At 37.6% G+C, this 26035-nt stretch overlaps 1 long non-coding RNA gene across 1 annotated transcript; it reads left to right on the forward strand.

The window, feature by feature from the left end:
* Positions 1-1039: 1039 nt before the first annotated feature.
* Positions 1040-21947, forward strand: LOC104881539 (uncharacterized). Its single transcript, XR_009467691.1, has 2 exons — positions 1040-1912; positions 21460-21947. It is a non-coding gene; the product is annotated as an uncharacterized LOC104881539 (long non-coding RNA).
* The last annotated feature ends 4088 nt before the right edge of the window (positions 21948-26035 follow it).

A 26035-nucleotide genomic window follows, 5' to 3' on the forward strand; every position in this document is an offset into this window, starting at 1 on the left:
AAAAATAAATATAATCATTAAAAAAAAACACACATATATAAGGAGTCATAACTTTACTATTTATCCTATATACACAACTATTCTTTTGAAAATTTTCTCACTAGGTAAATAGATTATAATAAGACATGATTAATAATTTTAATTCTTTAATAAATCATTTCATTTTTAAGATTAATTTGTAATAAAAAATTGGTCCAATTAATTGTAGATTAAATCAAAATATTGTAGAATATTATGTTCAAAATCGAATACTAAATGTGTGCATATATAATAAAAAACTTGCTCATTTATATGTTAAAAAAGTAAAGCTTTATTCATTATTCATTTTAAATAATATACTATTGAAAAGTAGTATTATTCAGTTTAACAAAAATAAAATAAAAAATATAAAAATGTTAATATCCTTATATTTCTAATATATAATAAAACAATATATTTTCTACTAAAAATATAATTTATGGTTTTATTATAATATTAGTATTTATGTTTTATTAAAAACAATCTATTTTTTTAAAGTAGTATTATTTGGTTTACCAAAAATAAAATAAAAAATATAAAAATGTTAATATTCTTATATTTCTAATATATAATAAAATAGTATATTTTCTACTAAAAATATAATTTATGGTTTTATTATAATATTAGTATTTATGTTTTATTAAAAACAATCTATTTTTTTAATTTATTTAAAATTACAAAATTATTTTCATTTTCAATTAAATTTAATTAATTAATATTATATAAATTGAATTTAATTTATTTTTACAAAATGAAAACAAATTTTTTTAAACCATTTATCCAAACAAGTCTTTTTATTTTTTATTTTTAAAATCCTTTTATAAAAATAACTTGCTAAATACCTTTATTTTTAACTATTTTTTAAAGCATCTAGTAAAATACTTTTATTTTAAAAGAATTTAGTCATGGCTTTTTTTCTCTCTAATTTAGAAACGATTTTAAAAACAAACGAAATTAAAGATTGGGACATGAAAATATTATAAATTCTGGTTAAATGAGGCCAATGAGATACAAATATCATACTCATTCTTTAGTCTTCAGACTTCCTCTCTTTCACCTCTTTTCTTCTCCTTTTCTCTTTTATGTACCTTATTGTCGTCACGATCTCACCTTTTCGTTCCAAACAAATTTTTTCCCCTGGTAGCATAGAAAGTGAAAGAAACTGGAGGTAGAAAGACGAGGCTCTTGTGTCTCATCTATGGTGGCATCTCCCCGGAGTGGAATCTAGGGCGCGGCGGAAGCCATAGGCTTGAAAGAAGGGGAAGTGAAAGGCGGAGGACTTTTGAGTTTCATTGGCCGAGAGGCTAGGGCACTGTTTAATTTGGTTCGATCTCGGTGTGGAACCTCGGGGAATCAACTTTGTGTGTAGTGGTTTTGTGGTTGTGGGATTTTGGAAACCTTAGATTTGGTTCAAGGTTGTGTGGTTGGCTGATTAAGCTAGGGGCGGGGCTGCCCATGCGATTGACTGGGTTTTCATGCCGTCAAAACCATTGCCTTGGGATTGGAAGGACTTCTTCAAGGAGAGGACGCACGAGAGGTCGGAGTCTTTAAGTTTGCTGCAAGATAGAGGACTCGCATCAGGGTTCTTGGGAGTTTGCTCGCCGGGATCGGCAGACTTGCACCGCCCTACAGGTGAGATGAATCCCACCGGGTTCTTGATGATGTCGGTTTTGGTTTAAACCAAGAAAAATAATCGGGTTCTTGGAAAATTTGGTCTTCGAGCCCTTTTGTTTTTTATGATTTGTTCCTTTTTGGTTTTTAATTTTGAATTTATTCTCTCCACAGAAGAAGCACGAGAGGTCGGAGTCTTTAGGTTTGCTGTAAGATAGAGGGACTCGCATCAGGTTCTTGGGAGTTTGCTCGCCAGGATCGGTAGACTTTCGCCCTCTTACAGGTGAGTTATGAATCCGGGTTCTTGATGATTGTGATGAAATTCGTAGGTTTTGGTTTAAACCAAGAATAATAATAGGGTTCTTAGAAAATTTAGCCTAGTCCTTTTGTTTTGTTTTTATTTTTATGATTTGTTCTTTTTTGGTTTTTGATTTTGAATTTATTCTCTCCATGGGTTTGATTCTTTGTTTTAGGGAATTAGTTTTTGATGATGATTCTTTCATGGTTATTGTAGATCTGTTTTTTTTAGTCCATTTGTTTGTTAATGTGCTGTTTAGTTGTGCAGAAATTGTAATTAAAAAAACAGATAGTTTTTTTTTTATCTCTTTTAAGTCAAGTAAAACTACCTGTAATAAGAAAGTTCTAGGTTTTAAAATTTTCAAGTTTCATCGTGTTCTTTGGTATTTTGATTTACTATGAACTCATTTTGTATGAATATAGGCTATAGTTATTACTGTTTCTGGAAAGGCTTGTTTGGTTCATGATTTTTTTTCTTAGCTTACCTTACCTACAACTAAACTATTGAATGTTTAATATCTGAAGTTGTGATGCATAAGCCACATTTCATTTAGGTTTTTTAAATTTACAATATCAGTGACGTTCATTGAAGGCACCACTTTAGGTTAATAGTCAGCTTTTAACAAGTTATTAATTCTATGGAGTTAAGTACTTTTTTCAGTTGAATTTTTGGTTATTAGTATTTTACCTATTAAATTTCTTATTATGAAAATTTGGTTTTATTATTTCTATTTAAATCTAATGAGAAATTTGTTTTGTGAATATTTTTTTTAGCAATCTTGAGTTCGCTTAGAAAGATTTCTTGCTGCAAAATGTTAGAGAATTGTGTCAGTCCAATTGAAATTTTTTCATGAAAACCCATAAAGGTACAAAACAGAGGGAAGAAAAACAAAATTCAAAAATACTGTTGACAAATGACGAATATTTTTTCTTTGTTCATAAAATAGATTTTCTTATAGACTAGGAAATGCATTTATATTTTTTCCTTTTATTATTAACCTTTTTTGGCCAATTATAAATCTATGACATGGATTTTGATTACTACTCAAAAAGTGCTATTTGATAGCTTATAATTAATCCTTTTAAACACTTTTGAGTAGTAGTTTTGGCCTTTTAACTCAATTGGCATGTTAAGGACCCTTGAAAGCAATTTTAATCACTTTGTGTAAGTTTTGGTGTTTTTGTTAGTATTTTGATCACCAAAGCAATTCAAGTTTGAGGAGAATTTTGAGGAATCTTGGGCAAAGCTTGGAAGTCATTTGCCAAGAGTAAATCTGGAATGCAAGGAGAAAAAGTAAAGAGAATCTGCCATGAAGCATATTCTTGATGACAGTCGTAGCAGCCACTTTTGGAGCACTTTCTGGAGTCCAATTGATGCATGTTATATACCATTCAAAGCTCAGGAAGTCAACAATCTAATGCTTCAAACGGTGTGCAATTCGGAGTTGAAATGAAGAAGTTGCAGCCAGTGCAAGCCAATCACTCCAAGCTGAAGGAAGCATTTTGCAAAGTGCTGCGAAATCACCCTTTTGTTGCGAAGTGATTTCGCAGCCTTTTTGTACAGTAGGGTGTATTTCCTTCTGAAGTTGCCCGACATATGCCGCAAGTTGGGAGCTGAGAACCTCAAGGTGGAAGCCAACTTCGCAGCCTTGCGAGAATAGCTTTTTGTTGCGAAGTGATTTCGCAGCCCTTCTTGAGTGTCTGCGAAATCTCGCAGACACCATTTTCTCTTGCGAAATGGTTCCTGGAGCATCCCGATATTTGCTACCGACATTTGGAGATATTTTCTATTAGATTTTTGTTGTCTAAATTCCAAAATACTCCTTGTAAGCCACCAATTACAAGATTCCTTAGCTTTTAAGTTAGTAAAAAGAGAAAATATCTATGTAATAATTAGTTTTATATTATATTCATATAATTACCTCTCGGGAGCCTGTTCTCAGAGAGGAGATCCTTTTGTAAAGTTTTGGGTAAGCAAGTAAAGTTCAGTTCTTTGTATTGCCTTACCTTCTCACTTTGTATTTTTATTTTCTTACTAAGTTATGAACTCTCTGAGGAGTTTTTCCCAGAGAATGAGTAACTAAACCTCTAATTCCTTGGAGCTAAGGTTGCCGGGGAAGGTTCCAAGTGCAAGAATGCAAAGCTTTGTGGTTTCAGCCAGTAATGAAGAGGAAGTGAAATCCTTTAGTGATTTCTATGTTTTTAGTTAACTTAAAACACCTTAGAGTCACCTGGGCCAACACTTGGTAAGGCAAGTGATTTCCAACCATGGAAATGCACTAGTTTACCCCTTGCGAGCCTCTGGGAGGTGACTTTAAGGTAGGATTTTCTGGAATTGCCAACACTTGGTAAGCTTTTGGACTCCAAGGAGACATCCATTAGTTATCTCTTGCGAGCTTGAGAAGGGAAGTCCAAGGTTAAAGATCACCTTGAATGGTTAAGGCTTAGTGAGAGGCTTGAACCATTGCAAGTTGCATCAGTGAGAGAATTAAAGTTGAAATCTAATTAAAGGATGTATCTGTACAAAACCGGTTAGAGAATTGACTATATGTTGAATCTCTAACGCGAGGAAATGAACCATCTGACCAGAGCTATGTCTTTTGCATGAGGAACCACCCTAGTGAACCTAACTCTCCAAGGAATGTTTTTCTTCCTAAGTTATTCCCATTACTTGTTGTGTTAGTTAGTTTAAGTCTAAATCTTTACCAATCAAAGTTTGTGTTTTATTTCTTAAGCTAACCTTGAAATGAAACAAGACCAATTCACTTTGAATTGGTATCATTGATAACTTGTTAATCCTTCCCAGTGAACGATCCTAGAGCCACTATACTATAGTAGCTTTTTCTTTGCTACCCTAGTATATGGTGTTATAGGTTATAAATTTTGTTGATTACTCCCTCAAACAAGGAGCACCAGTTGGACACGAATCAGCTGAGACACCAATTAGGCATGAATCAAATGGCGCCGTTGCCGGGGAAGGTGTCAATTTTATAGTGATACCATTTTTGAGCACTTGTGATTTTCATCACAAGTTGGTAACGTTTCTTTCACTTTACTAATTCTCATTCTTTCTTTATTTATTCATAATCCAAGTTTATCTTTTAAAATTTAGCCTAGTTTAATTTTGTTATTGTAGCCCTGTTTCTGTTGTTGTCCTTTATTTTCATTTAAGTTGCAGATAGATACTAGTTGTGTATGCCAAAGTGGATACGAGACAGTGGAGGAAGGCTTGTTAAGTGTGATACACCTCAGAACAAAGAATTCGAATTGAGCTTGAATATCATGGAAGCTACACCTGAAGATCAGCATAGTCACCAAGGTCGTCAAGACAACCTTAATGAATTCAGATCAATGAGGGACCGCATGCATCCATTTCGTATGAGTGCACCATCATGTATAGTGCCCCTTATAGAGCAGCTAGTGATCAGACCGTATCTTGTTCCACTTCTACTAACTTTCCATGGGATGGAAAGTGAGAATCCGTATGCACACATCAAGGAATTTGAAAGATGTTTGTAATACATTCCAAGAGGGAGGAGCTTCAATTGATTTGATGAGGCTTAAGTTATTTCCTTTTACTTTAAAGGATAAGGCCAAAATTTGGCTTAATTCTTTAAGGCCAAGGAGTATCCATTCTTGGACTGACTTACAAGCTGAATTCCTCAAGAAATTTTTTCCCACTCATAGAACAAATGGCTTGAAAAGGCAAATTTCAAACTTCTCAGCTAAAGAGAATGAGAAATTCTATGAGTGTTTGGAAAGATATATGGAAGCTATAAATGCTTGCCCTCACCATGGCTTTGATACTTGGTTATTGGTGAGCTATTTTTATGATGGTATGTCCTCCTCAATGAAGCAACTCCTCGAGACAATGTGTGGAGGAGATTTCATGAGCAAAAATCCAGAGGAAGCTATGGATTTCTTGAGCTATGTGGCTGAAGTTTCAAGGGGATGGGATGAACCAACCAAAGGAGAAGTGGGTAAGATGAAGTCTCAACGGAATGCTTTCAATGCAAAGGCTGGGATGTATACCTTGAAAGAAGATGATGATGATATGAAAGCAAAGTTGGCAGCTATGACAAGAAGATTGGAGGAGCTGGAGCTGAAAAGAATTCATGAAGTGCAAGCTGTTGCTGAAGCACCAGTGCAAGTGAAGCTGTGTCCTAATTGTCAATCATATGACCATTTGGTGGAGGAATGCCCTGCAATTTCAGCTGAAAGGGAAATGTTTAGAGATCAAGCAAATGTTGTTGGACAATTCAAGCCCAATAACAATGCGCCTTATGGAAATACCTACAACTCAAGTTGGAGGAATCATCCAAATTTCTCATGGAAAGCCAGAGCAACTCAATACCAACAGCCGGATCCACCATCTCAACAATCTTCAAGTCTTGAACAAGCAATGGCTAATCTCAGCAAGGTAGTGGGAGATTTTGTTGGAAACCAAGAAGCCACCAATGCTCAAATCAATCAAAGAATTGACAGAGTGGAGAGTATGTTGAATAAAAGGATGGATGGAATACAAAATGATATGAACCAAAAGTTTGATAACATCCAATATTCAATTTCAAGGCTTACAAATTTGAACACACTACAAGAAAAGGGAAGATTTCCTTCTCAACCCCACCAGAACCCCAAAGGTGTCCATGAAGTGGAAAGCCAAGAGGGAGAATCATCGCAGACGAAAGATGTCAAAGCCTTGATCACTCTAAGGAGTGGTAAAAAAATTGAGAAGCCAACACCCGAGTCACATGTTGAGAAAGAAGAAGAGATAAAGAAAGGAAAGGAAATGGAAGATAAAGAGAGTGAGATCAGTGAAGAAACGAAGGACTCTGATTCAACAATGAATGCAATTCCAGAGAAGGAACTTATGAAGGAAGAAATGCTGAAGAAATCAACTTCTCCACCTTTTCCTCAAGCATTACATGGGAAAAAGGGAATTAGAAATGCAGCTGAAATCCTTGAAGTATTGAGACAAGTGAAAGTCAATATTCCACTGCTGGATATGATTAAACAAGTTCCAACATATGCAAAATTCCTTAAGGACTTATGTACTATCAAAAGAGGGTTGACTGTAAACAAGAAAGCCTTCTTGACTGAGCAAGTAAGTGCAATCTTACAATGTAAGTCTCCTTTGAAGTACAAAGACCCGGGAAGTCCTACCATTTCAATCATGATTGAAGGAAAGATAGTGGAAAAAGCCTTGTTAGATTTGGGAGCAAGTGTGAATTTGCTTCCATATTCCGTCTACAAGCAATTGGGACTTAGGGAATTGAAGCCAACAACAATCACTCTATCTCTAGCAGATAGATCAGTAAAAATCCCAAGGGGGGTAATTGAGGATGTCTTGGTTCAAGTGGATAATTTCTACTATCCAGTAGATTTTATTGTTTTTGATACAGATCTTACTGTAAAGGAAGCAAATTTAGTTCCTATCATCCTTGGAAGGCCATTTCTTGCTACCTCAAATGCAATCATCAATTGCAGGAATGGGCTGATGCAACTCACTTTTGGCAACATGACACTGGATCTCAATATTTTCTATATGTCTAAAAAGCAAATCACTTCGGAAGAAGAAGAAGGTCCAGAAGAGCTGTGCATTATTGATACTTTGGTGGAGGAGCACTGTAATCAAAATATGCAAGGCAAGTTGAATGAAAGTCTTATGGATTTTGAGGAAGGTTTGTCTAAATCTCCTACTGTGCTTGCTACTCTACAAAGTTGGAGAAAGATAGAAGAAATTCTACCTTTGTTCAATAAAGAAGAAGAGACAGCAACTGAAAAAGAAACTCCAAAACTCAATCTGAAGCCTTTACTTGTGGAGCTGAAATATACATATCTTGAAGAAAATAATCAATGTCCTGTTGTGATATCTTCATCTCTGACCAGTCATCAAGAGAATTGTTTAATGGAAGTTCTCAAGAGGTGTAAGAAGGCAATAGGATGGCAAGTATTCGACTTGAAAGGCATTAGTCCTTTAGTTTGTACTCATCATATATATATGGAGGAGGAAGCAAAGCCAATTCATCAACTTCAAAGAAGATTGAATCCTCATCTACAGGAGGTGGTGCGAGCTGAGGTGCTGAAGCTACTTCAAGCAGGAATCATTTACCCTATATCTGATAGCCCTTGGGTGAGTCCTACTCAAGTGGTACCAAAGAAGTCAGGGATCACAGTGGTTCAAAATGAAAAAGGAGAAGAAATTACCACACGCCTCACTTCAGGTTGGAGGGTGTGTATTGATTATAGAAAGTTGAATGCTGTAACCAGGAAAGATCATTTTCCATTGCCATTTATTGACCAAGTGCTGGAGAGAGTCTCTGGACATCCGTTCTATTGCTTCTTGGATGGGTATTCAGGGTATTTTTAGATTGAAATTGATGTGGCAGATCAGGAAAAGACCACTTTTACATGTCCATTTGGAACATATGCTTATAGGAGAATGCCTTTTGGTTTATGCAATGCATCTGCTACATTTCAAAGATGTATGTTGAGTATTTTCAGTGATATGGTTGAGCGAATTATGGAGGTTTTCATGGATGACATCATCGTATATGGAGGTACATTTGAGGAATGCTTAGTTAATTTGGAAGCAGTTCTTCACAGATGCATTGAAAAAGACCTGGTGCTCAACTGGGAGAAATGCCATTTTATGGTACGTCAAGGAATTGTCCTTGGCCATATCATCTCTAAAAAAGGCATTGAAGTTGATAAAGCAAAGGTGGAGCTTATTGTCAAATTGTCATCCCCAACAACTGTAAAAGGAGTAAGGCAGTTCCTTGGCCATGCAGGGTTCTATAGGAGATTTATAAAAGGTTTTTCAAGTCTTTCAAAACCTCTTTGTGAGCTGTTAGCTAAGGATGCTAAATTTATATGGGATGAAAGGTGTCAAAATAGCTTTGATCAACTGAAGAAATTTTTAACAACAACTCCAATAGTGAGAGCCCCTAACTGGCAATTACCTTTTGAACTGATGTGTGATGCCAGTGACTTTGCTATAGGAGCTGTACTTGGCCAAAGTGAAGATGGGAAGCCCTATGTGATTTACTATGCAAGTAAAACACTGAATGAAGCTCAAAGGAACTACACAACTACAGAGAAAGAATTGTTAGCTGTGGTATTTGCTTTGGACAAATTTCGTGCTTATTTAGTGGGGTCTTTCATCATTGTCTTCACTGACCATTCAGCCTTGAAGTATTTATTGACAAAGCAAGATGCAAAAGCAAGGTTGATTAGATGGATTATTTTGTTACAAGAATTCGATCTCCAAATCAAAGATAAGAAAGGAGTGGAGAATGTGGTAGCTGACCACCTTTCGAGGTTAGTTATAGCACATAATTCCCATCCCTTGCCTATTAATGATGATTTTCCTGAAGAATCACTCATGTTCCTAGTGAAAACTCCTTGGTATGCTCATATTGCTAATTATTTAGTAACTGGTGAAATTCCAAGTGAGTGGAATGCACAGGACAGGAAGCACTTCTTTGCCAAAATTCATGCTTATTATTGGGAAGAGCCCTTTCTTTTTAAGTATTATGCAGATCAGATCATAAGGAAGTGTGTCCCTGAAGATGAGCAGCAAGGGATTCTATCTCATTGTCATGAGAATGCATGTGGAGGCCACTTTGCCTCTCAGAAAACAGCTATGAAGGTGTTGCAATCAGGGTTTACCTGGCCATCTCTTTTCAAAGATGCCCACATCATGTGTAGGAGTTGTGATAGATGCCAACGGCTTGGAAAGTTAACAAAAAGAAATCAAATGCCTATGAACCCCATTCTAATAGTTGAGCTATTTGATGTATGGGGCATTGACTTCATGGGACCTTTCCCAATGTCTTTTGGTAATTCTTACATCTTGGTGGGGGTGGATTATGTTTCTAAATGGGTTGAGGCAATCCCCTGTAAACAAAATGATCACAGTGTGGTTCTCAAGTTTCTTAAAGAGAACATTTTCTCAAGATTTGGGGTGCCCAAAGCCATAATCAGTGATGGAGGTGCTCATTTTTGCAACAAACCTTTTGAAGCTCTGTTATCCAAGTATGGAGTGAAGCATAAGGTGGCTACACCTTATCATCCTCAAACTTCCGGGCAAGTTGAGCTAGCTAACAGGGAAATAAAGAATATATTGATGAAAGTAGTGAACTCCAGCAGAAAGGATTGGTCTATTAAGCTTCATGATTCATTGTGGGCATATAAAACAGCTTATAAGACTATTCTTGGCATGTCTCCCTATCGTCTAGTCTATGGCAAAGCATGTCATCTCCCTGTGGAAGTTGAATACAAAGCTTGGTGGGCAATAAAGAAGCTGAACATGGACTTGATCAGAGCCGGAGAAAAGAGATATCTAGACCTTAATGAGATGGAGGAATTAAGAAATAATGCTTATATCAATTCCAAAGTTGCAAAACAGAGGATGAAGAAGTGGCATGATCAACTAATCTCCAACAAGGAATTTCAGGAAGGGCAAAGAGTTTTACTATATGACACAAGACTCCATATCTTTCTTGGGAAGCTCAAGTCAAGGTGGATAGGCCCGTTCATTATTCACCGAGTATATTCCAATGGAGTGGTGGAATTATTGAATTCAAATGGCAAGGACAGCTTTAGAGTCAATGGATATCGTCTCAAGCCATTCATGGAGCCATTTAAACCAGAAAAGGAGGAAATCAACCTCCTTGAGCCTCAAAAAGCCTAAGCAAAGAAGGGTTTGATGGACGTGGTTTTACCACAGTCCAAAATTTTTGTAAATTTTCAAGTTTTTTCCATACTTTTGATCTTAGTTTTTGATCTTAAATCATGTTTTTATACGTGTTTTAATCTTTTTGAATGATCCCAGGTGGAAGAAATTGCAAAGAAATTGAAAAGAAAAAAAATCGGATCGAAATCAGAGCAAAAACAGAGCTCTGCGAGATTTCGCAGCCTAAATAAAACTTCTACGAAATGAGCATTTTGTTGCCAAACCAGTCCGCAACACTTTCGCAGCTGCGAAGGCGAGTTTGGCACATGAGTGCCACTTCGCAGCACAGGAGCCCCCATTTCGCAGATGCGAAACGACTGCGAAGCGGTAAAGCCTAGATTTCGCAACAAAAGTCCCATTCCGCAGGGTATTTCGCAATTACGAAAGCGATTTTGGCACACGTGTGCCACTTTGCAGCACAGTTACATTCATTTCGCAGCTGCGAAACGCATTGCGAAGTGGCTGCGAAAATGGTGTTTTGCTGCGAAATTGGCATTTTTCTGTGAAACTCAAATTGACCCTTAGTATTTCGTTATTACTATATATACCAGTCATTTGAGCTGCGAAAAGGGTTTCAAAATCAGAGCGCGCCATTCTCGCAGGCTGTTCATCTCCTTCCTCAAGCCTCACTGCGCAAGCCTCCAATCATTTTCTCCGACCATCCGTTCCGGCCAAATTTCGGCAACCCGAAATGGCGCGAACCAGAGGGGCCAAGTCTTCCTCTCCTTCAAGCTGCAAGAAAAGCCTGCGAAAGGGCCAGTTCAAGATCCCGTTTTTGAGCCTCCGCGGCCAAGAGCAATTTCTCCTCCGGTGAAGCCCACGCCGCCAAAGCCTCCGGCGAGGCGTTACCTTACCAGGTCAGGGGGTCGGCCGCTGCAGAAGAGACCAAGGGTTGAAAGCTCAGAACCCATTGACTTGACGGAGCAATCTCCAGAGCCATCGCCGGTTCCAACTCCAGTTCCCTCGCCAGTTCTCTCGCCAGTTCCATCTTCGGTGCCATCTCCAGCGCCGTAAGCAAAACCACAAGCCGCCACTTCCCGAGCCCCAAATTCCAGCTGAAATAGCTCCGGAAGAAGTAATCAGGCGGCCAATGCTAACTCAACCCCCAATTGAGGGAAATTTGGATTGTAGAGCTCGACCATTCCACTAAGAGATATGCTTTGACATAGTCACATTCCGATTGCAGTCGGAGCTTGCACAGTCATTCAACCTACTGAGGAGATACCACATGGAGCACCTACTGACTCCGAGAGACTTTTTCTACCCCAGGATAGCCATGGATTTCTATCAATCCATGACAACCAAACAGGTCAGGGATCCAACTTTAATTCATTTCACTATTGATGGGAGGCATGGCATATTGGGAGCACGCCATATAGCTGAAGCCTTGCAAATTCCCTACGAGCCAAGCCAATTCGATAATTTTGAAGCTTGGACCAATCATACTGAGCTGGAGATGGTGCACACCCTGTCCAGAGGAGCTGCCACGCGATCACATCTGTTGAGGGGGGAGCTTCCTCCAATCATGTTTCTGATTGATGTATTTTTGCGTCATAACCTCTACCCATTGTAGCATTGGACTCAAAGAAGAGGAGTCCTCTTAGAAGCCCTGTACAAGATGTCTGAGGGATTTTTCTTTGGGCCTCATCATCTAATTCTGGCAGCCCTTTTCTATTTCGAAGAGAAGGTACACAAAAAGAAGCTTCAGAGGGCTGATACCATTCCCCTCCTCTTTCCAAGGCTGCTTTGCCAAATTTTGGAGCACTTGGGGTATCCTTCTGAGCCTCAGCTGGAGCGCAAACGCATTTGCCATGAGCTATTTACTCTCGACAAATGGAACAACATGACAGCTTATAGAGTTGACCAGCCTGAGCGCCCACAGCCAGCTGCTAAGAGATCATCCCCATGACACATACCTGAGGGTATAACAGTTGCTGCTCCTGCCATTCCCAGAGCTCCACCAGCTGCTCCAGCTTCATCTCAACCATCCACTTCAGCTGAGCCGAGGATGGCCATTCCCATTTCTGAATACAGAGAGTTGTGCCATTCATTGGAGACCCTCACAGCATCTCAGAGCAGTCTTGCTCAAGAGATGGCAGCCATTAGAGCATGCCAAGAGCAGATGTTGGCCACTCAGGCTCAACACATTGCCATCTTAAGGCAGCTCCAGCTTCATTTCGACTTGCCACCAGTTGTTGAGCCCTCCACTTCTACCACAGCAGTGCCACACTCTCATCCAGTAGAGCCTCAGGCCCCATCTGCCTAGCCCCAGCACCACCCACTCATCAGAATATATATATATATTGCTTTTCTTTTATGTATTTCGTTTTTTTTTTAGTTGGAAAGAAATCCCATTATTTTGGTACTATATTTGGGATTGCTTGTATTGCTTTTCTTTTCCATTGTACTCAAATGGATTCAAAGTAATACAAGTTTAATATTTCTTGTTAACCTTTAGCATTAAGTTATCCTTATTTCCTTTTTGAAACATGTGGTTTCTCCAATCAGTATTCGAATGTGATATCACTCAGGAGGTACCACTTCCTCCCTTTAATTACAATCACTCATATCACATTGAGGACAATGCTCAGTTCAGTTGGGGGGGGGGGGGGGTGGTGAGGAAGGAAGTATGCTAAGTTAAAGGAAGTATGCTAAGCCTTTTTAGTAATGCAATTATTTTGGTAAATTAGTTGTAGTTTTTGTTTTTTACTCTTTTTACTCTATTCTCCTTGAATCTTGAGGAAAAATTTTCAAATTAAAACAGGAGAAATTGAACTGTTGTTTTTCACTTGACTTAGAGTATGGATTATGCTCACTAAAGTGGTTCAATTGTTGAAGCTTCTATTGAAATTGAATTCAGTTCTTCCACTTTAAGCTATTCACACACTGTGCACATTAGATTTCGTTTATAAGATGAAAAGCTATTTCCCTCTTGACTTAGGATAATTTTGGGACTTGGTACATTTGACCTCATTTGATAAAGTTGAAACACCCTGCAAAAGGCCAATAAGCCTTTGAAATAAAGAAAGTTGTTTAGCATACTGTAGGTGCTTGGGTATTAAAAATTCATTCTCAAAAGTCCGGGGTGAAATCCGAGGAGTTAGTGGTTGAAAAATCCTTAAAGCTTGATGCCCTAAACCTTGATTGGTTGGGAGTCATCGATGGACCCCCGTTACATGGACAATTTAGAAAAGAATGCCTTTAAGCTTTGCACTCCTACATGAAAAAAAATTGTGAAAGAAAAGAGGTGCGTTCTTAGCCTATTGGAGGTTGATTAGTTTGCTAAGCTTTGAAAAGAACTAGGTTGAGGGGAGAGATTAGTTTGACATACTATATCCGGAAACTAATAAATAACACATAGATTTTTGTGGAAGAGTAAGGATTGGACCTTTGGGAGTGGAAATTATTTTGAAGCTTAAATTTGCATAATGCCTACTCTTTATGAATTGTAACTAGGCAAATTATTTGATAGCTCCTATTGAAGTTTGAGTTTTATTTCTTTCATGTTCCATGTGAGAGTTTGATCAATCATGCCACTCATATCATTTTTTGGAGTGATTTGCATGATCCCTTTTATGTATATTATTATAGTTTACTTAGTTTTTATCTCCTCCATTGCTAAGGGACTAGCAATGAGTCGGTTGGGGGGTGTGATTACTACCAAAAAGTGCTATTTTGTAGACCTAATTATAATGGTTTTAAGCACCTTTGAGTAGTAATCATATTCATTTAACCCAATTAATTCATTAAGGTCCTTAGTAATTGGTTTTAACCATTTTGTGGCAAGTTTACATGTTTATATCAGCTTGTGAATCAATTCAAGCATGCCAAATGATAGAGGAGCTACTTGGACAAGTTATGGCAAAGCTTTTGGAAGCTCAAATTCATGAAGAACCAAGCTTTGGAGCTCCATAGCCCTTTGCCAAATTCGTTCAAAGTATGCAAGGAAAGAACAATGGAGAAGAGGAAAGCAAAGTAAAGAGAAGCAAGGAGGAAAACAGAGGACAGCAGCTTCAGTCTTCTTTGGAACTTTTGGAGCACTTCCCGAAGTCCATTTTTTACATGCTATATACCGTTTCAAAGCTCAGGAAGTCAAGAATCCAACGCTTCAAACCATGTACGATTTGGAGCTGAAATGAGGAAGATATGGCCTTCGGAAGACAACTGCTCCAGGGGTGTGCGAAATTTTCGCACAACACCTTCCAAATTCGCACACCCCCTTGCATGGTGCGAATTTTCCCCTATTTCTGCCGACTCCACACGAGATCTTTTCTTTTGGATATTTTTGTATAAATTTCCATTCTTCTCCTTGTAATCCACCAATCATAAGATTTCTTAGCTAGAAAGGTTGGAAAAACTTCTCTATTTATATCCTCTTGCATCCGTTGTAACAATTATTATGGAGATATTGAAAAATATAGAAATTGATATATTGATATATAGATAGAGAATATTTACAGAGCTCTCCCGTTTCTATTTTCTTAGTAGCCAAACAGCCTCTGAGGGTTTTTCCTCAAAGGATGATTGGCTAAAACTTTTAGTTTCTCAAAGTATGGATGTTATGTGATGGCTTGGATGCAATCCCATGGAAATTTCTTGCACCCAGAAGGTAAGGTAGTCGTTTTTCATTAATGGTTCATTAATGCAAAGTTTGGTTTTTATTTCCTTTTGACAACTTCCAACGGCTAATACTTGATAAGCTTTTGGATTTCTATCCATTAGTTATCTCTTACGAGCTATTGGAAGGTGAGGTTTTCAATTCCAAGTTTTGCATTAATCCGTTAGAACCAATTTCAATGGCCATTGAAAGGTGAGTTTATCACTTGGAATGACTTTGAGTTGCCAATATTTGGTAAGCTTTTGGCTTTAGACCATTAGTTATCTCTTACGAGCCATTCAAAGGAAGTCTAAGGTGAATAACCATTGATGAAATTCACTACCATCTATTTTGCCATTTTAAAGGATTAAAACTTGATTTGCTAAATCCATACCGGTTCGGGAAGCAAGCATCACCATAGTTGCAACCCCAACGCGAGGAGCCTATCCTGAGATTTCCAATTTGCATAAGAGCCAGAGCATAGCTATCCTATCTTTGAGAAACTTGTTTTTACACCCTTTCATTTTAGTCTTTAATGTTAGCTTAGATTAGTTTAAATCTTTCTAAAACATTTACATCTTCTTTTAAAGCTAACATCCATAAGAAAATCACCTATTTTCCTAATTTGAATATCACTTGTGTTTGCGAAAACCCTTCCCAGTGAACGATCCTAGAACCACTATGCTATAGTAGCTTGGCTACTTTAGTAATAGTATTCAAGGTATAAATTTTGTTGATACGCCTTTAAAGCTAAGCTACCATGAGTCGAATCAGTTAGCATGTGGTAGGTGCTTGGGTATTAGAAATTCATTCTCAAAAGTCCGGGGAAAAATCTGAGGAGTTAGTGGTTGAAAGATCCTTAAAACTTGATGCCCTAAGCCTTAATTGGTTGGGAGTCATCGATGGACCCCCATTACATGGACAATTCAGAAAGAGTACCCCATAAAGCCTCTCTAAAAAAAAAAAAACAAAAAAAAAAAAACAAAAAACAAAAAAAAAAGAAAGTGTGTTCTTTCTTTATTGATTTTGGTCAGTTTGCTAAGTGTTGAAAAGAGATAGGTTGGGGGGAGAGATTAGTTTAGCATATTATTTCCGGAAGCTAAGGAACTTATACACATAGATTTTTGAGGAAGAATAAAGTTTGGTTCTTTGAAAGTGGAAATGATTTTAAAACTTCAGTTTGCATAATGCATTCCCTTGATTGACAGTGTTTAGCATAGTTTGTTATAACTCTTGTTGAAATTTGTTTTTATATTTCTTTAATGTTTCATGAGAGAATTAGATCATCATGCCATTTGAAAATTGTTTTTCAGCATGATGTTGTAAATTATAGGTTAGTTTGCTTTTTATTTTCAATCTTTCTCTCCTATATTGCTAAGGGACTAGCAATATGTCGGTTGGGGGGAGTGATTACTACTCAAAAAGTTCTATTTGATAGCTTATAATTAATCCTCTTAAACACTTTTGAGTAGTAGTTTTGGCCTTTTAACTCAATTGGCATGTTAAGGACCCTTGAAAGCAATTTTAATCACTTTGTGTAAGTTTTGGTGTTTTTGTTAGTATTTTGATCACCAAAGCAATTCAAGTTTGAGGAAAATTTTGAGGAATCTTAGGCAAAGCTTGGAAGTCATTTGCCAAGAGTAAATCCGGAATGCAAGGAGAAAAAGTAAAGAGAATCTGCCATGAAGCATATTCTTGATGACAGTCGTAGTAGCCACTTTTGGAGCACTTTCTGGAGTCCAATTGATGCATGTTATATACCATTTCAAACCTCAGGAAGTCAACAATCTAATACTTCAAACGGTGCGCAATTCGGAGTTGAAACGAAGAAGTTGCAACCAGTGCAAGCCAATCACTCCAAGTTGAAGGAAGCATTTTGCAAAGTGCTACGAAATCACTCTTTTGTTGCGAAGTGATTTCGCAGCCTTTTTGTACAGTAGGGTGTATTTCCTTCTGAAGTTGCCCTATATATGCTGCAAGCTGGGAGCTAAGAACCTCAAGGTGGAAGCCAACTTCGCAGCCCTGTGAGAATAGCTTTTTGTTGCGAAGTGATTTCGCAGCCCTTCTTGAGTGTCTGCGAAATCTCGTACACACCATTTTCTCTTGCGAAATGGTTCCTGTAGCATCCCGATATTTGCTACCGACATTTGGAGATATTTTCTATTAGATTTTTGTTGTCTAAATTCCAAAATACTCCTTGTAAGCCACCAATTACAAGATTCCTTAGCTTTTAAGTTAGTAAAAAGAGAAAATATCTATGTAATAATTAGTTTTATATTATGTTCATATAATTACCTCTCGGGAGCCTGTTCTCAGAGAGGAGATCCTTTTGTAAAATTTTGGGTAAGCAAGTAAAGTTCAGTTCTTTGTATTGCCTTACCTTCTCACTTTGTATTTTTATTTTCTTACTAAGTTATGAACTCTCTGAGGAGTTTTTCCCAGAGAATGAGTAACTAAACCTCTAATTCCTTGGAGCTAAGGTTGCCGGGGAAGGTTCCAAGTGCAAGAATGCAAAGCTTTGTGGTTTCAGCCAGTAATGAAGAGGAAGTGAAATCCTTTAGTGATTTCTATGTTTTTAGTTAACTTAAAACACCTTAGAGTCACCTAGGCCAACACTTGGTAAGGCAAGTGATTTCCAACCATGGAAATGCACTAGTTTACCCCTTGCGAGCCTCTGGGAGGTGACTTTAAGGTAGGATTTTCTGGAATTGCCAACACTTGGTAAGCTTTTGGACTCCAAGGAGACATCCATTAGTTATCTCTTGCGAGCTTGAGAAGGGAAGTCCAAGGTTAAAGATCACCTTGAATGGTTAAGGCTTAGTGAGAGGCTTGAACCATTGCAAGTTGCATCAGTGAGAGAATTAAAGTTGAAATCTAATTAAAGGATGTATTTGTATAAAACCGGTTAGAGAATTGACTATATGTTGAATCTCCAACACGAGGAAATGAACCATCTGACCGGAGCTATGTCTTTTGCATGAGGAACCACCCCAGTGAACTTAACTCTCCAAGGAATGTTTTTCTTCCTAAGTTATTCCCATTACTTGTTGTGTTAGTTAGTTTAAGTCTAAATCTTTACCAATCAAAGTTTGTGTTTTATTTCTTAAGCTAACCTTGAAATGAAACAGGACCAATTCACTTTGAATTGGTATCATTGATAGCTTGTTAATCCTTCCCAGTGAACGATCCTAGAGCCACTATACTATAGTAGCTTTTTCTTTGCTACCCTAGTATATGGTGTTATAGGTTATAAATTTTGTTGATTACTCCCTCAAACAAGGAGCACCAGCTGGACACGAATCAGCTGAGACACCAATTAGGCATGAGTCAGATTTTACCAACCAAAGTTCTTAAAAAACCACTGTAAGGGGGCATTTTTATTAGACATTGCCTATATGAATTTAACTGCATTTGGAAAGAAATTGTTAAATTTTGAATTCTGTTGTTAATCAATCCTTGGTCTGTAATAATGTTGTTGTTTGTGATTTTATTGTTTTCAAGAGATGAGTTGGAGTGAAGTCATCAAAAAGCTATAAAAATCTATTCTTTTTTCCTCCTCAACATTGTCCCCATTTGAGTGTCTAATATTGGTGTCAATAACAACTCTAAGGTACTCTTCCTTTTTATGTTATGTGCCTGAGTGTGTCTAATTGGTCACTTCTAATTTAGTAAAGTGTTTTCATCGTGGATTTAAGCAATGATGAGTTGTTGGAAGAAAGAGCCTATACACTCATGGAATTGGGATCCATAGAGGGTTTGCCTACTCAACGTAATAGCTAATTCATTACAGATAACCTTTTGATGCTCTTTGGGTCATCAGACCCAGTTGAAAATTACTTATCTTTCATTGAAAAGTATGTTGTATAGTTAGTTTGATATTTTTAAATTTGATTGTTCATGTGTATATTTGTAAATTGGATTTTGTAGGAATGCATTCTCTAGGTTTGAGAATGCAATATTGTTGAAAAATTCAGGGACAAAAGATACTCTCTGTCGTATAATTAGGACACGTGCCACCAAATTCCACTACATGGCGCACTCATATGCATCAATTTACACAAGATGGACAACTATGACTGTTATAACACCCCCATGGGTGATTCAAAGAACCAACCCAAAAGACCGAGTGAAAGACACTGTTAGTGCCGAAAGTATTAGGCGGTTTCTTGTGTAGTTCATTGACTGGCTTCCAAAGTTGATTTCAACCAATATTGGTATCTTGGTCATAAACTTCTTAGGAGAATCTTAGAAGATGGGGAATGCTCTTGTTGGTGTGTTAGGAAAATTGATTTTGTAGGTCTTTAAGGATGTTGAGGGTAAAGTGAGTTCAAAATCTATTCAACTTTGAACCAAGCAAGCCAAAATGGCCTATTTGATCTTAGGAAAACTCACAAAAAATGAGAGTGTCATTTGCAAACAAGAAATGCGAGACCTCTTGCCCTTTACCACCTTTCCCCCTCACACTAACTCCTATAAGAGATTCACCCTCCCTATCTCTCTTGACAGGGTAGCTAAGGGCTTCCATTGCAACAACAAATAAATAGGGAGACAAAGGGTCCCCTTGCCTTAAGGCCTTGGAGCTTTGGAAGAAACCAAAAGGGATACTATTAGAAATCACAAAAAACCTTGGAGAAGATATGCACTATTTAATACATCCTACCTATTTTCGACCCAAATTCATCTTTTCAAGAACCGAAATCAAGAAATTCTAGTTGGCATGGTCATACAACTTTTTAATGTCTAACTTACACAATACTCCATAAACATTGCTCTTCAACATAGAGTTTATTGCTTCATTTGTTATTAGCACCGCATAAAAAAATTTTCTAACCTCTACAAAAACATTCTAGTTAGCATGGTCATACAACTTTTTAATGTCTAACTTACACAATACTCCATAAACACTGCTCTTCAACATAGAATCTATTGCCTCATTTGTTATTAGCACCACATAAAAAAATTGTCTAGCCTCTACAAAAACATTTTGGGAATTGGAGATCACCTTGGCCACTACCTTCTTTAGCCTCGTTGCTAAAACTTTCACTAGGACTTTATATAAACTGCCTACTAGGCTAATAGGTCTAAAGTCTTTTAAATCCTATTTAGATGTTAATCTATCATGAAAGATAAGATTTGATGATTGATGATGAGGAATTCAAGGTTCATGTGGTTTCTTCTACAAGAGTAAAGGCACTTTTGTTGGATTTATGCATTGCAGACAACAAGAACATGAAAAGTTATTTTCATATTGCATCCAAATAGATTGTTAGGAAATTCATTGATTGGTCATACTTCAGTATTTGAGCAAATCAAACCTTTGGTATTAAAAATCGTCAAGGCTTCATTTGTTGCACCGAAAACTTCCAACTTTTGATACAAGTCACTAGGCTAATTGAATAAGGACAACTTGGTGACTTTAATTGGATTGTTTAAAATTGCATATTGGAAGTACATCCATCCTAGTGTTCAACTTCACTTTAATGGGATAATTCCAAATTGCATGTAGGAAGTACATCAAGTGGTTCGTTGTGAGGTAAGCTCCATTTTAGTCAAGATTGCATTTTCATTAATTAGAATAGGATGTTATGAACATTTGGTTTCGACATTGTGTATTGTTATGTCAAGGCATCCTAGTGTTCAACTTCACTTTAATGGGATAATTCCAAATTGCATGTAGGAAGTACATCAAGTGGTTCGTTGTGAGGTAAGCTCCATTTTAGTCAAGATTGCATTTTCATTAATTAGAATAGGATGTTATGAACATTTGGTTTCGACATTGTGTATTGTTATGTCAAGGCATCTACTATGGGATTTTGATATGTTTTCATTTTCATGCTACCTTATTCATTCATATTGAATTGTAAAACATAAGTGGTGGCTAGACTACTTCTTTGTCTCAGAATCCATAGCTAACAAGGTTCATATCTCAAACATTCTCCCCGACATTGGTGGCAACAGTCATTGTCCAATTGGCCTCATTCTCAAGCTCTAGTTTTGCAAACAACAACATATCCAATTGTTGATGACAATTTGGATTGGGTGTTTCAGTGATCAACGCAAAATCACAACATGAAAATAGATTTTGATGGTGGTGAGGGAAAAAAATATAAAACTGAATTACAGAAGCACAATGACATCAATATAATGATGGAAGGATATTATTTATGGTTTTTGCATCATTTTTTAATTTTTTTTTCAGGAAAATAGTGAAACTTGTGCGGAGGAGAAATCAAAAGGAATCTTGAAGATTTTTTTTTGAAATTTACAAAGTCTCAAAGACCATAAGATCCGAATGGCAGAAAATCTTTGGGATTGGACTCCCTAGCAACTGTTTTTGAGCCCTGCCATGTACTGGATGTTCAAAGTTTAGTAGGTTTGAGGTTTTTGGAGGTTGCAGCTCTTTTTGTCACTTGATTCCTCCTAAATGCTACCATTGAGATGTCTTAACTCTTATGAGTTGTAGCTATAGCTGTGGCGGGAACTGTGAGCACTTAATGAAATCATTTAAGTGTGCATGATTTATGGATGGCTCTCTGTCTCTCCACATATTCACAGACTGACACATACAATTGTTCGGTGCATTTCCAAATGGTATGTTCTTATTAAAAAAATTATAAAACTTCAAGGTTGAATTGGGATATACTTCTCCAAATTCTCAAATCCAAATGCATCCCTCTATTATTCTGATTCTTTTTGTACTAAATTTTTGTTGCCAAATTTAGAATTTCAGCTAGCTTGTGTGAAAAATGATTGAGATCATAAATGATCATAATTTGGGATCAATACATGTCACACCAAAAAATGATTGACCAAATCGCATAGCAATGATAACTGAGTGAATGTAGCACAATGATGATGTTGGGGGAGAGGTGGTTTATCTATCACATAAATGGGGCTTCATACTTTTGCACATCAATGGGTGTAGAAATAAACTCCCTGGAAAGTTCATCATCTTGCAAATTCACTTTCTTTTTTGGTGGTTTCTTTGTACTAAGCTCAGGAGGGAAAAAATAATTATAGTAGAAAATATCATCTTATTTCCTGCTAAACATAAATAAAATTTTATTGGTTATGGCCATTTTTTTAGTATAAGTGTGTTGTGTGACTGTTCTATTTAATTTTACCCTTGTCAATTCTTGTTTTACTTTTTTCTCTTTATTATTTGTGCTTATCACTTCTGCTTCTATTACATATTTGCTAAAATAATATTTTAGTTCTATCTTTTAATTGATCTATAAGTTCAAGTTCATCATCCAAGTACCTTCATGCATGCAATCATTTTTTTTTTTGTTTTGTAATTCCTTAGAACTTCTAAAGAGAAAATTGTGGAAGCCTTACAATGGCATACAAAAATGTAGTAACCCTAGTGTTCCCAAACTACTTTATTGACTTAATTCTCAGGTTTATGAAATACAAAAATGTCACATCTCAAACCATGGGAAAGATGGAAAGTAACATAGAATGCTCCAAAGAGCTTCCTCTTTTCATCTTCATATGAATATCCATGAAAGTACTTTCATCTCTCGTTACTTGTTAGAATAGTGGAGACACATATTTGTAGATGGCAAATATGGGAAATTGGATAGGATGTCAATATATCTTAAGGTAACATGGCCAAAAGTTATATTCTTCCACCTTCAAAATTTTTTGTTTTAGTAAAATTCATATTGTGCATGATATGGCATATATGCCTTCTTTTGCTATTTGATACACCATATATTTTATGTGCCAAAAATTGGCATTGGAAGCTTTGTCTTGAGCTATGTTAGTAAAAGTCCCACCTTCCTATTTGAGGTTGAATAAAGTAATCTTTTTCACACCCACCATATCAGATGCTTGAATTATATTGCTTGCAGCCTTTGGACTAGCCTTCATAGTTTTTTTTCTTTTGGTCTCCCACAACCCCATCTAAACAACTTTATAATAGTTAACACATCCTTTGTTGCATTCTACGTTTTCATTTTTCATATTTTATTGTTATATTTAGAAATTAGTATTGTATTCTATTCTTATATCAAAAATAAAAGTTCATTGAAATTAAGATTTGTCAACAATTGATATTGTAGAGTAAATTTATGTGATGGTACTAATTATAATGGCCTTATCAATAGAATCATTCTAGAATTTCTAGTCATGGTAAATTGTTGTTGGTTAGCATTATTATTAAGGTATTATTAGAATAGTGAAAAGTGCTAGCAATTTGGATATGTATGCTTGCCATTGGGTGGATTCCCTACTGCTTTGATTTCTATCGGCAGTTGCTTGCGGAGTCCTACCTTCCATTAAATTTCTGTAGTCAATGATAATTCTTTCCCTTGAGTACAATGCTTTGTCTAAGCCCTACTTTGGTCAATTGATAATTCACAATGTCTTTTTCTAAAAGATTGGCAGTGATTTATTTGATTGAATGTTTATTGGTTGCTTAATAGGACTTATGTTTCCAAATCCTGTATATAATAATTGAATATGTAACCTGCAATTTGTTTTATTCTAGTAGCTTGTACCTTTTCCTTAGGTTTTCAATATGAATACACTGTAGACAAATCTTTAATTAGTCAAAGATAGATTATTTATACCTCAAGGGCTCATGTCCTATAGGGTGTTAAAAAAGAAGAATGCACATCAAATTATACAAGAAAAAGGGAATTTTTATTACTATTATTATTGAAAAACATCAGCTCGCCTTTTACCACAATGAGATGAGGCAGAAGTTGGTTTGCAGGGGACTCCAAGTCATTTGAAGCTCTATGGATGTGTTTGGGGAGAAGCTTAAGGGGACCATTGTGGAAAGAAGTAGAGGTTTGACGTTGTGGATCAGGTTTGAGGGCCTTAGTTTGTGTTGTTTGCTGGAAGGAGTGGAGACTTGCTATAGGGGTGAGTTTGCTAAGAGGTTTGTTAAAAGTTGAGAGGATGGAGGTAGGAAGTTTAGACTGGAATGTCGTGCAAATGAGACGAGTAGGTCCATTCATGCTCTGTGGTTGACTCGGAAGAAGAAGTATTGTTTAGTGTTCCTGGAGGGGAAAGGCCTTCTGGGAGGTTGGGCCACGTTGGCTGAAAAGCTCCATTCTCTTGGATTAATGACACATGAAGAGCCTAGGGAGTCCTTGATTCCATTAGGACAAAGAGCAGAGTTGGGGCTATTGAGGGGAAGGCAAAAGAGTCCTTTACTGAAGTTGTGAAATCGAGAGTGAGATGGTTAGGGGAAGCAGTGTGGCTACAACTTGGGGAAAATGATGTGCCAAGCAAAAGGGAGTTGTTGGACTGATGTTTGGTTGAAAGATGGGGAGAGCCTTCTGAGTCTGTTCCAGACTTGTCTATTTTGGGGAGTTGGGGAAGACTCACTGGAACCTCAAAGGAGGGGTGAAGTTTGCTAGGCTTGGGGGTCCTTTCATCCTGATCAAGTTTGAGGATAAAGCAGAGGCAAAAAAAGTGTTGTTAAGAGGTTTTCACTGTTATAAGGAGTTGCTACACATAAAAAAGTGGGACCCAGAAGTGAGGTGTTTTCGAAATTGTAAGTGAGTTAAGGAAGCTTGGGTGAGAATAGTGGGTTTACTGTTGCATTTTTAGAGTCGGGAAGTGTTTAGAAAGATTGGGGAAAACTGTGGGGGATTTGTTGCAGTGGATGAAGACATTGTTGTGTTTAAGGAGCTTCATTGACCCAAAATTTTAGTGAAACCAAAGGGCTTAGAGTGGCTAAGCTCCTTGTAGGTGGTAGTTGGCTCTTCTTGCTTTGCTATCTAGCTGTGGTGGGAGGTGTAACCAAGGGCGTCGGAAGTTGCTCCGGTGCTCAGAAGTGGGGTGGGAAAGGAATAGGAGGTTAGGGATGAAGAAGGGGGTGGCTCACGCGCCAGTTGTGATGTGGAGCAGGTGTAGCCTCATTGGCAGTCTGCAGAGGCTGCTATGACATGGGAAGATGGAGAAAATTGCTGTAGAAAAGACTGGGAGACTGCTAACTCTGACATTGTGTTAGCGAGAGGGTCAGAGGAAGAAGGGTGTCCTCTATTTGGGAGGGGGCCTCAACTGAAAGGCCATTAGCCCAAGGCAAGAGCATTGTGGGTCGGGTGATGGAGTTTGAAGTGGATAGGAGGCCCAGTTGTTTTGAGGTGGGCCAAACCAGTGGTGCTTCTAAAGGCCCATGGAAAGTGTGTTGACCCATTGTTGAGGATTTAAAAGGTCCAACGTGTGTGGGCCGATTCTTTGCTAAAGCCTTAAAAGGGGCTAAGGCTCTTGGGGGCCTTTGAGCCGTTGAATGCTAGAGGCCATATGGGGATGATTTTGGCCTCTAGATGGGTTCGCTTCCGCCAATGCCTCATTGTTCATAACTCACCGACGAAGCTCTTATGGAGGAGGCCTCTAGGTATAGAGTTTCTCCCCTTTGTTCTCTTTTTTTCCTTGGGGAAGTGGGATCTTTCTTATTTTTCTACTCTTTCTGGCCTGGATGGGGCAATTGTCACCACTGGCGGGGGATTTGACTGGGGTTGTGTTTCAGAGGTAAACAGGTTAGCAGTTTTGGACCCTTTAAGGGTAATTTTGGCAGATGGGAGGGAGGCGGATGGTTTTGGATTTTTGTGTAAGGATCTAGGGGCCGGTGAGAAGGTGATAGATGATTTATTGGAAAGGGCAATACAAGAGGTTTTGGAGGAGGGGGAGGAAGCGGGTACTATTAGGTGGTCTTCTAGTTGTTTGGCTAAGTTCAGTCGTTGCATAACAATGCCGACGGAGGATGCCGACGGAGGGGTTCGAAGGGGAGATTTTGACCTTGTTGAACAGGATGA

Source organism: Vitis vinifera, chromosome 14, assembly GCF_030704535.1.
Source record: "Vitis vinifera cultivar Pinot Noir 40024 chromosome 14, ASM3070453v1".
NCBI classification, from domain to species: Eukaryota; Viridiplantae; Streptophyta; class Magnoliopsida; order Vitales; family Vitaceae; genus Vitis; species Vitis vinifera.